The sequence below is a fragment of the Palaemon carinicauda genome, chromosome 8 (genome assembly GCF_036898095.1).
Source record: "Palaemon carinicauda isolate YSFRI2023 chromosome 8, ASM3689809v2, whole genome shotgun sequence".
NCBI lineage: Eukaryota > Metazoa > Arthropoda > Malacostraca > Decapoda > Palaemonidae > Palaemon > Palaemon carinicauda.
Genome location: NC_090732.1, coordinates 99,012,914 through 99,022,853, shown reverse-complemented (window position 1 = coordinate 99,022,853; position 9,940 = coordinate 99,012,914). Strand labels below are relative to the sequence as shown.

The 9,940-nt window shown below is 44.2% G+C and overlaps 1 protein-coding gene across 1 annotated transcript in view; it reads left to right on the top strand.

Moving 5' to 3' along the window:
* Positions 1-4,005: 4,005 nt before the first annotated feature.
* The window catches only part of LOC137644933 (zinc finger protein 726-like), a 73,691-nt gene continuing 67,756 nt past the window's right edge, over positions 4,006-9,940 (top strand). Inside the window, exon 1 of the mRNA XM_068377812.1 lies at positions 4,006-4,159. The gene's annotated coding sequence lies outside the window, so the exon portion shown is untranslated. The remainder of the gene's footprint in view (positions 4,160-9,940) is intronic.

Below are 9,940 nucleotides of genomic sequence, written 5' to 3'. Positions count from 1 at the left end.
AAGTCTCCACAGATAACTAATTCGTTTTTCTCCATGATTATCATCTCAATGAGAGCACCGAATTCTTCAAAAAAGGTACTAGTGTTTGTTCTAGGAGGTTTGTAGATTGTTACAAAGGATAGTCTTCTATCTTCTATTTTTGGCGTAAGTTTGTTTCTATATATTCAAAGCTTGTTACACTAATTCTTTTCAACGTTTTGAGATTTGAGTAACTTTTATAAATAAAGAGTCCGACACCCCCACCAAACCTACCTTCACTTGGTATGTGAAAGAAGGCATGTATGGGGGCGTCATTTCAGTGATCTTTGCCCTGTCCAAGTTATTTAGCCATGTTTCAGATAATGCTAGCATATCTAAATATTTCTCATTTATCAATTCTCGAATTTGAACAGTCTCATTACCTACAGATTGTATATTTATATAGCCACAGTTTATGACATCGCTAGTAACCATGATCAGTATTTTCCGCTAGTCTTTTGAATTCCAAGTCAAAAGCATTGCAGTTTCTAGAATTTACTGTGTGGTCACTTGGTCTGTTTAACTTTGTGCAGTTTATATACTTTGACACTTGCGAATTACACTCCCTAGTGGAGTGTCTTCCTGAACATTTCCCGTAGACTTTATCTTCATTCTTAGACTTGCAATCTTTTTCAAAATGTCCATACCTCTGACAGTGGTAGCAGGTGATCGCTTGGTACCTATCATGTTTGAAGAATGTTTGATCAACTTGTTATTAGATAAGATGTCATATTACCATCCTCAGTACATTCATTTATCACTATAATTTACAGAACTATCAGACTACTCAGTGAACATTTTCCATTTTAAACTTAATTACTGTTCAAACTTGATCAGTCTCTTCCTAGCTGATCAAGACTTGGGAGGAGATAGAGAATGATGACTTACGAACGTCACTTGCGCGTGACACTGTGAGAGTTGTAGAGGGCACCCCTTGCTTGTAGCTCGTTTGTATATTGTTTACATTCCAAATACAAATGGAAATCGTTCCCATTTAGTTTAATGAATGCTTCTGATAAAGAAAACAAAGAAAACTTCTGAAATGTGGAGTTCAAAAGGCTGTGGCTAGTTAAATATGCCATTGTGATATGGAATGCTCCGAACATGAAGAAAACATTATCAAAGTTAGGTGACTCAGCTGCTTGTATTTGGGAGGCTGGTTTAGCAATAGCTAAATCGTTAGTGACAATGGCATACACCATGATGCAACTTGCTGAGCTATTCTAAGGGTTTTTGCAACTACATCCAAATGAGTTGGAAGAAGACTAATGTTTTGAAGATAATATACAGTTTGAATGAGTAACTGGTCTACTGTCACAAGACTATTCCATGCTAATTATGTAGTGATTCCAGAACTATGCATAACCAGTCCATACCTTCTACTTGACTCAAATTCAGTGGTTCTGCAGAGGTTTGAACAACATATTGGAATTATGATACCTTTGGATTTTTCTGTGGGGTTGCAGTTCATACTGAGGTGCATCAAATAAATATGAATGATGACATTTGCTTCTGAAGGTGTCACTTACAACTTATATTCTGCTCTCTTGATCATGTGCAGGGACATTTTCAGCAGTGTTGTCAATGTTCATGTGGAGTACCAGAACCAGACAGTGTTTCTGAGTTCTCATCAAAATTATCAAAAGCCATGCCTGTTGCCAGGCCCGAAATCATCTTTATGCTATTTAGTGTAACATCTTTTTTGCCTAAAATTTAATGTACTATCTCAGTTTCCAGTTCTTCAACTTTCTGATAGCTGATACAATGACCAAAATGGTTTAATACACTAATAAGCTTTTGACTGCCTGCCGTGCTTTTGACTCCCATTCCAATGAGGCAGTGCTTCAAAGGTTTAACTTGACCCCTTGTTACAACATATATAGTATCTTCAGAGACAAAATGAATCAGCCTAAGTTTATGGTCACTCACTTGCCCAATATAGCATATCTTGTGTAAAGAACTGTAAAATAACCTAGTCACGAGATCGGAGATTTTTTCTTAGCAATGTCCCGGGCAGTTAATGGGTATGGCAGTTATTCACTTGCTGCTGTGAGTTTGTGTATTTCCGATTTTTTCCTAAGAATACAAATAAACTTCATTATTCCTAACCTAGGGACAAAACACAACTTTCTCAGTCCTATTTGACATCTTATCAACTTTCACCGTATCTGAATAGCTGCCACAGATTTTGTTTTCTAGTGGCTGTGCTGAGTAACCCGAGTCTGACACACCATTTTCAGCGAGAGAGTTAGTTTACAGTTCATTAAGTTCTTTCGGCATCATCTCACCCTTTTTTCCCGGAGAGCTTTATCCAAATTAGTCTGTACCAATGAAAAGGCTTTGTGATGCACTTCAGTCGCTTTCCAATACATACAGTGGTCTCCTTGCTACTGACTCTCTGTGCCTCAGCCACAAATTTTTTCCTACAGCTGCTATGGTATTTTAGGATATATGGGGTCTCCCTGTCTTACTTCTTTCTCAATTAGAATTTCCTCATCACCTTTATGTACTACCCATATATACTGTATATCTTCAAATGTTCTGACAAAATATTCATGCATTCCTTGTCTTTTAAGGGCTTCTACTACTGCTAAACTTTTGACAAAATCAAAAATTTTCTCATAGTCTATAAATGACATACATAGTGATTTGTCATACTCTGTTGATTTTTCCATTAGATGGTTAATTACATGGATATGGTCAGATGTTGAATACCCACTTCTAAAGCCTGCTTGCTCTCTTAGTTGATTAGAGCCTAGCTGTCTTTCCGTTCGGCTTAATATGATCGTTGTAAATATTTCATATTTTGCTACTAGAAGACTTATTTGGGCACCAAATATTCAGGTCTTTTGTGTACTCATTTTTTAAAACTGCTATAATGATAAAGTTTTGCAATCTCTAGGTATAGAGCATTCTTGCAGACATTTAGTGTAAAGTTCTGCGAGTTTTACTTCCATGGAATCTCCTCCATCAGTTATTTAATCAATTGTTATGCTATCTTCTGCTGTTTTGCCTCTTTTCATACCTTTTAATGCTTTCTTTGTTTCTCCTACTGTTACTATGGGTGCCGGCTCAAGTGTTTCATTATTTCTATTGGCAAATTTTTTTTTCTTATATCACTATTGTATAGAATTGTATACAAATCCTCTGCCTTTTTAGCACTCCATCTCTATTGTTGATTATAAATATTTCTATATCTCATCCTTATATGTTGGCGCCCGATTCCAAGTCTTCTTTTCATTAACATGATGTTTCTTCCTTCCACGCGTGCTTCCTCAATTTTGGTCTGATTATGTTTACGAATGTCTTGGATTTTTAGTTAGTTTATTGTTTTGGGTAGTGTTGCTAATTCTATTTCATCTCTCATGGATTTTACCCTCATTTCCAATCTTTTCTTTATTAGATTTTAGGTATTTCCAAATTATGATAGTTGCTTTGATTTTGTTTAAAAACTTTTCCCCTTATCTTTAGTGCTGATTTCAATATTTTTTCTTTTTCAAAATTACTGCTAATTTCATATCCATTTGCTTCCATTTCATCATGTAGTTGGGAGTACCTGTTTTTATTGATAAACTAAACTCATCAGAATTTTATCTTATTATAGAATTGGTTATTTTTTCTATGATTGGTTTTTCTCTTTCTTTCCTTGGATCTAAACAAATTTTACTTCTCACCAATTGGTTATTATTTCTATGATTGGTTTTTCTCTTTCTTTCCTTGGATCTAAACAAATTTTACTTCTCACCATTTTATAATTGCTTGATTTGAACTGGTTTTAACACTTACATCTATAACTAAATTAACTTTGTATTAGCTCTCTCTCTCTCTCTCTCTCTCTCTCTCTCTCTCTCTCTTGTTGAAGTTTTATGTTAACAATGATTTATATTACAAAATCCACGAGTGCACGAGCTTTTTTTTCTACTCTTAAAAATCTGAAAGGCGCAGACGTATCTAGAAATATTTATCACTTCTGTTCGTAAGACAAACAAAACAAACCCTTCTTCTCTAAGCTACTTTATTCCGTCTGGTATATTGTACTCAAAATTTACAGGAGACTTGCGGGATTATGGAATCCTCACCGTGCTATTGTTATGTAAGACACATTTGGAGTAAATTGCGGCCATAGGAGCATGTGATTAAGGTAACTTTCTGGCCAGGACTCCAATTTATTTTCTTTGATTTGAAATCTATCATTTTGACGCCAGATAAATTCAGTCATAACGGAGGCCAGTTTCTACGTATTATTGTCTAAATTTGATTATTGTGAGCATTAAAAATATTGCCAAATGCAGAATAGAAAAGGTACAGCGGTAACGTGTTCGCCTTGCATACGCATGGCAGCAGATTGATCCCCGCCTGGGACCGTGAGTTTAAGCTGTTTACTGGGGAGGCCACTGCTGTGGTTGGGCACCACAGTGGCGGTTTAGGCTTGCCTGGCTGACGTTCTGGTGAGCATCTATCGTGATTAAATCGAAACTGAAACCAGACACCTTTACCTTTACCTTTTAAGAAGTGCAGCCATAGTCTAGATCTTGTTATTTTCCATCACACCTCAAGTTATTGTATCTTAGGCTATTCAGTAAGTAGCCTGTCTTTCAAAAGGAGAATCTAACGTAGGGGTAGTATGTATCATGTAGGGATACCGAAACTTTCCTTAGGGTAGGGCAGGTGTATAGGTCTCTCGTGAATGGCAGAGAAAGGGAATGGACAATGTTCTAGAGACGACATATGATCAGTGCGCAAGCTAGGACCTTGAAGGACCAGGCAATGGCTGCTGATGACTCAGCAGAAGGACCTATAATCTATCCCAAGGATGGTGAGGTTGCAGATACTACTAGAAAATATCGGGGTGTATGTATGATAGCGGCCACCTGTATGTATTATTAAGGCTAATTTAGAATAAGGCAGTGTAAGGGGGGTTGTTATGCCACCCCCCCCCCCCCCCCCCCAGTTAAGTAAGTAGGTAGGGACACGGCTTGTAGGTTAGGTTAGGGGGGAAAGTTGAGGCTAGTTGATGTCCATTTTTAATCCACATGGGAGGAACTAGCCGCTGATATACAAAGGCTCCAAAATATCGAGCTTGGGTAGATTTTGATCTCCTACTGACAGACTGTCAGGCAGGGACATTTCCAATAGGCTAGCACCTTCAGTTACATTATGTAAGGTAATGTTGGGATAGGCTAGATTAGGTTAAGTGAAGTTGTTGTTGTAGATTGCCTGGCTCCTGCAGCTAAGCTCAGGCTCTTGCAGTCATGTAGCCTGTAGCTTGAAAGTGAAGTTAGGACCTTTATGCCCAAATTTTGAACTGTTACCCAACCCCCTACAAACACTTTGTGTACTCAACTCATTGTCCTATGACAGCTTTCAAAGCTAGGCTACTGTAGTTTGGTAAGTAATCTACGTCTTGTCACAAAATCTCATGCGATACATTTTTATTCTGTACTTTTTAATGGTGTGCATATGTATGAATAGTGTTGCATCATGTATATTTCACAAGACCTATTTGGTATAAAAGTGTCAATAATTTTAGAGATTTGCCATTTGCACTTCTATCATGTAAACATATTCTCTATACCATATAAAGATTACGAGTATTGACATTTCATTTATACTGTTTGTTCCCATACCAACAAACCTGTTATTTATGTGGATACTCTTTCAGTGGCAGCTGGAGATATCCATTAGACTTTAATTTTGAGGTGGCAACCCTGCCTAACTGCTTAGCGGGTAGGCAGGGGATGGCTGGGGGTACCCAGCCGCCTTTATATATACTCTCACAGCGGTGAGACGTCACTTTTTCCTTTTGGCTCAGTATGGATTGGACATGTCCACTCTCCTGACTGTCATTGAACTTTTTGATTTTTGCTATCTCTTTACAGGTGTGCAAGTTTTTCTGCAATTGCCTTCATTATGCGAATGTGTCTAGGGCGAGAGAGTGCCGCGTGCGAGACCTTCATGTCGTCGTTGGAGACTGACCCACACTCTCTGTGTCCTACGTGCCAAGGGCATCGTTGTGAGCAGGGTTCACGCTGCCCAGAGTGTAGGGAGTAGTCTGCCTCCCAATGGAAGAAGTTTGGATGGTGCAGGAATAAGAAGGCTAAGCGCGATCGTTCTCGATCAGGGATGAGCGGGATGCGTTCTTCTTCTCGCATCCCCAAATTTCTCTCAAAAGCTCCTTCTCATTCACGCTCTCACGAGGGACGAGCGAGCAGAAGCGCAGATTGCTCATTTTCTTGTAAAAACGTTCTTCAGCGTGGTGCCACGAGGGAGCCTTCTCCGGAGCCGTTAACATCTCATGCTCTGGAGCTATGCGAGGTCCATTTGTCGCCTTCCCCTGGCCCTTCCACGCGGGGGCGAGGTGATCGTTTGCGTTCGCCTTTCCAACAACCCCCTGCTGACGACGAACATTTTCTCCATCCTGGGACCTCGTCATCCCTTAATCCTCAACCCTCTGTTTTTCTTCCCACAGGAACCCTCAGGTTGCAGGTGACGATCTTCCGGCGATCAGCGCGCCATCCACCAGCAGCGGTAAGAGTCGAGCATCGCTATCGCCTTGCCTTTCTGTAACTTCTTCCCCTGGTCGTCGTTCATGATGATTGGAAGATCGTAACGATCATAACGATCATAGGTCATCACAAACAGAGCGTTTTTCACCTAGAAGATGCACACGCTGTAGAGCTTCGCTCCCACAAGACTGTAGGTCTCAACGCTCTCTTCGGAAGCGTTCCTCTTCACGAGGACGAGTCTCGTGATCATGTTCTTCACGATCATGAGCAAAATCTTCTAGACTTAGGTCCAGATGCTCATGATCTAGATCACGAGGACGGTACTCGCGCTCACGAGGACGACGCTCATGATCACGAGGGCGGCGCCTCGTGCTCGTGAGGGTATCGTTCACGAGAACGACGTTCTCGTTTGCGAGGTGGACCTCACATTCGCGAGATAGGCACTCGTGGCGTTCACGCTGTTCTCGAACGAGAGCTAGACGCCCACGTTCACGAACATGCGATCAAGGTGTAGACGTTCCTCTTCTATAGGTAGAGGTAGGCGTACGCGCAGTCCATCAACACGTAGGCCGTCAACCAACCTTTCCAAATGACCTCAGACAGAACCTGACACTGAGCTTGACCACTCCTCAGACAGGCTTCCAGTTGAATCCTCAGTGCCTTTCACAGCCTGGGGAGTCATAGCTAAGTGCTTGCCTATTCGATGCTCGGAGACACGTCCCGCTGTGGCGCGTTCTCCTTCTAGAGTAGTTCCTACTTGAGGCCTCCTCTGCCGACTTCTTCGGACGTAGGTGCTCCTCTGGGGCAGCAGTTATGCGTTAGACTTTCCTCTTCCTCTGGGGCTCCTAGTGCTCCTGTTGCGAGAATTTCTGCTCGCGAAACGTGTACGTAGACCCGCGAAGTTCGCGATTTTTCCCGTGAATCTAGTGATTTCACGAGCAAATCAGCGAATTTTGCGAGCAATTCGCCATTATATGTGTCGGGATTGTGAGCAAGTGCGGATCTAACACCTTCAGTTTGCCCTTCTGCGTCTTCCACATCGAGCGGGAGACCAACACCCTACTCAGAAGGGTTCAAGGAGCTTCCTAATAGGTTCGCAAATGTTCCCATTAGTCTGAACCTTCCTCCGTGTCCGAAAAAACGTGTTTCTCTGCCTCAGAGGTTATCTCCTCCGATGACAGGAAATCCTTCTAGGGTTTCACCCAAGAGACACTTGTCTAGTGACTTCTAGGGTGGATCTGGGGATTCAGAGCTTCCTCCATGGGCATCGACTTTCAAGGTCGATATCCTGAAGGCTCTGAAGTAGGCACCTCCACACCACAACCCCAACTGTTCCGGTCAGGGCTACCACTAGAATACCTTTGGAACCCTCATCGAGCTCGTCAGTTGGGAGTCGGAACCCTAGAAGGAAGTCGACTGCAGATAAAGCTCTCAGTTGTTCCGTAACTGAAATACAAACCACGCTATTTAATATGGGTTATTACTTCGGCGTAGCTGAAATGACGAGCCATTAGAATTTTAACAAAGGTTTACTACCCCACCGCTATTTAGTGGGTGGTAGGGAGGGGTAGCTTGCTAACACCCCCCCCCCCCACCCACACACACACACCTGTGAATACTTCACTTTGCTTTTGGCTCGGGTGATGAACAGACGTGTCTGCTCTCACCCTCACTTGACTGCCATAAATCTGTTTTGCTTTCTCTTTTTCTACAGAGTGTGTGAAGTTGGCCTCTATTAATAATAATGCGTACGTGTCCTGGATTACCTGACCGCCCTTGTGGGACTTTTATGTCGGCGGTTGACACAGATCCTCACACCTTGTGTCCTCGTTGTAGTGGCCAATGGTGTGATAGTGGTAATGTATGCGGTGAGTGTAGGGAGTGGTCTACCTCCCAGTGGGAGAGGTTTCTGGCGCCGGAAGAAGAAGTCCAAAAGGGGTATTTCTCCTTCAAAGACTTCTTTGAAGAGAGAAAATTTCCAAAGCCTCTTCTTCCGTAGCCCAAACCTCCTCCGAAGCTCCCACTCGATCGGTCTCTTCCAAGAGGCTGTCGAGTGGTAGCGTAGGCCGTAGTTCTGTTGACCGATCTCGGGGTGCGGGAGAGGTAGTTGCCTCCCATAGCGAGGCAGCTGCCCCTCCTCCCCCGGAGGAGAATATTGGTTTCTCTGTGCATAACAATGATTTGTTACAGCTTTGGGCTTCCTTGGGGCTTCAGGGTTCGCCCTCCAAGGAAGCCCTGTTTGACATGATCAAACTGGGAGCAGCTGTTAAGCAATCGCCGACGATAGCAGACATAGATCCTCTGTCTATCGTCGACGTTGTTGTAACGGAGGCCTCCGGTGTGTCTGATCAAACTTCTGCTCCTGTTGTTGCTGAGGTAGCTGAAGGCTTGGCTTCCCCCTCTGAACATCCTTCGAGGGTGGAACTTAGTCCTACGGTCCCTCCTGTTAGTGATTCTCCCCCTTGGGGGAGTTCACTTACAGAGACTCCTCTGCGGAGGCCTTATGATGGTCAGCTTGCTGATCCCACGGCCCCTAGAAGGCGTATAAGGCGGAAGGCTCGTCCTCCCCTTCGCCGTAGAGGACTTCCTTCTCCTCACAAGGGAGTTAGGAGGCGCCTCTTCGGCTCGTCATCCCCTCAGTCCTCTGCGGAGGAGACTCGCCGTTCACCGATCCTGCCAGCTACCACCTTAGACCTCTCCTGAGATCGTTCGTGATCTCCTTCGGTGGAAGGATGTCCTTCGGGACCCCCTGACCTGTCACCCTCCAGACCTGCTGACCTGCCGTCAACCTTCAAGGCTGCTGATGCGCTATATGTGCCTTCTAACCCTGTTATTACACAGGCACTGGTCCCTTCGGGGCACAAGGGACTTGAGCGCAAAACTGCGCCTCAGTCCCTTAAGTGCCAGGTACCTCCTGCGCGCCATCCCGCTGCTGCTGTTCCTGACTTAGCGCCCCAGCGCGCACCTGCGCGCGTGCATGCACCTGTTCCTGTTTCTACACACCAGGGTTCCCCTGTGCGCCCACGATCTCCTGCCCGCCAGCGCCCACCTGCAGTTGCTGCTATAGCGCGCCAGCGCTCACCTGCGCACATATGCTCACCTGCGCGCAAGCGCTCATCTGTTCCTGCTACAGAGCTCAAGCGCTCTCCAGTGCCTCAGCGCACTTCTGGAGTTAAGCCCGCGGTCTCAGTTGTTCCTAATACAGCGCGCAAGCGCTTACCGGGGCGCTAGCGCATCCCTACGTTCCAGCGCGCAGTCCAGGAGGTACCTAAGTTAGCGCACGGGTGCTCACAGGTACCCCTGCACTCTTCATCCAAACTGCGCACTCCTGTGCGCCCGAATCCTGTTGCTCGCTATGCGCGCCCAACTCAGAAGCGCACACCTGTGCGCCCGAATCCTATTGCACGCTCATCGCA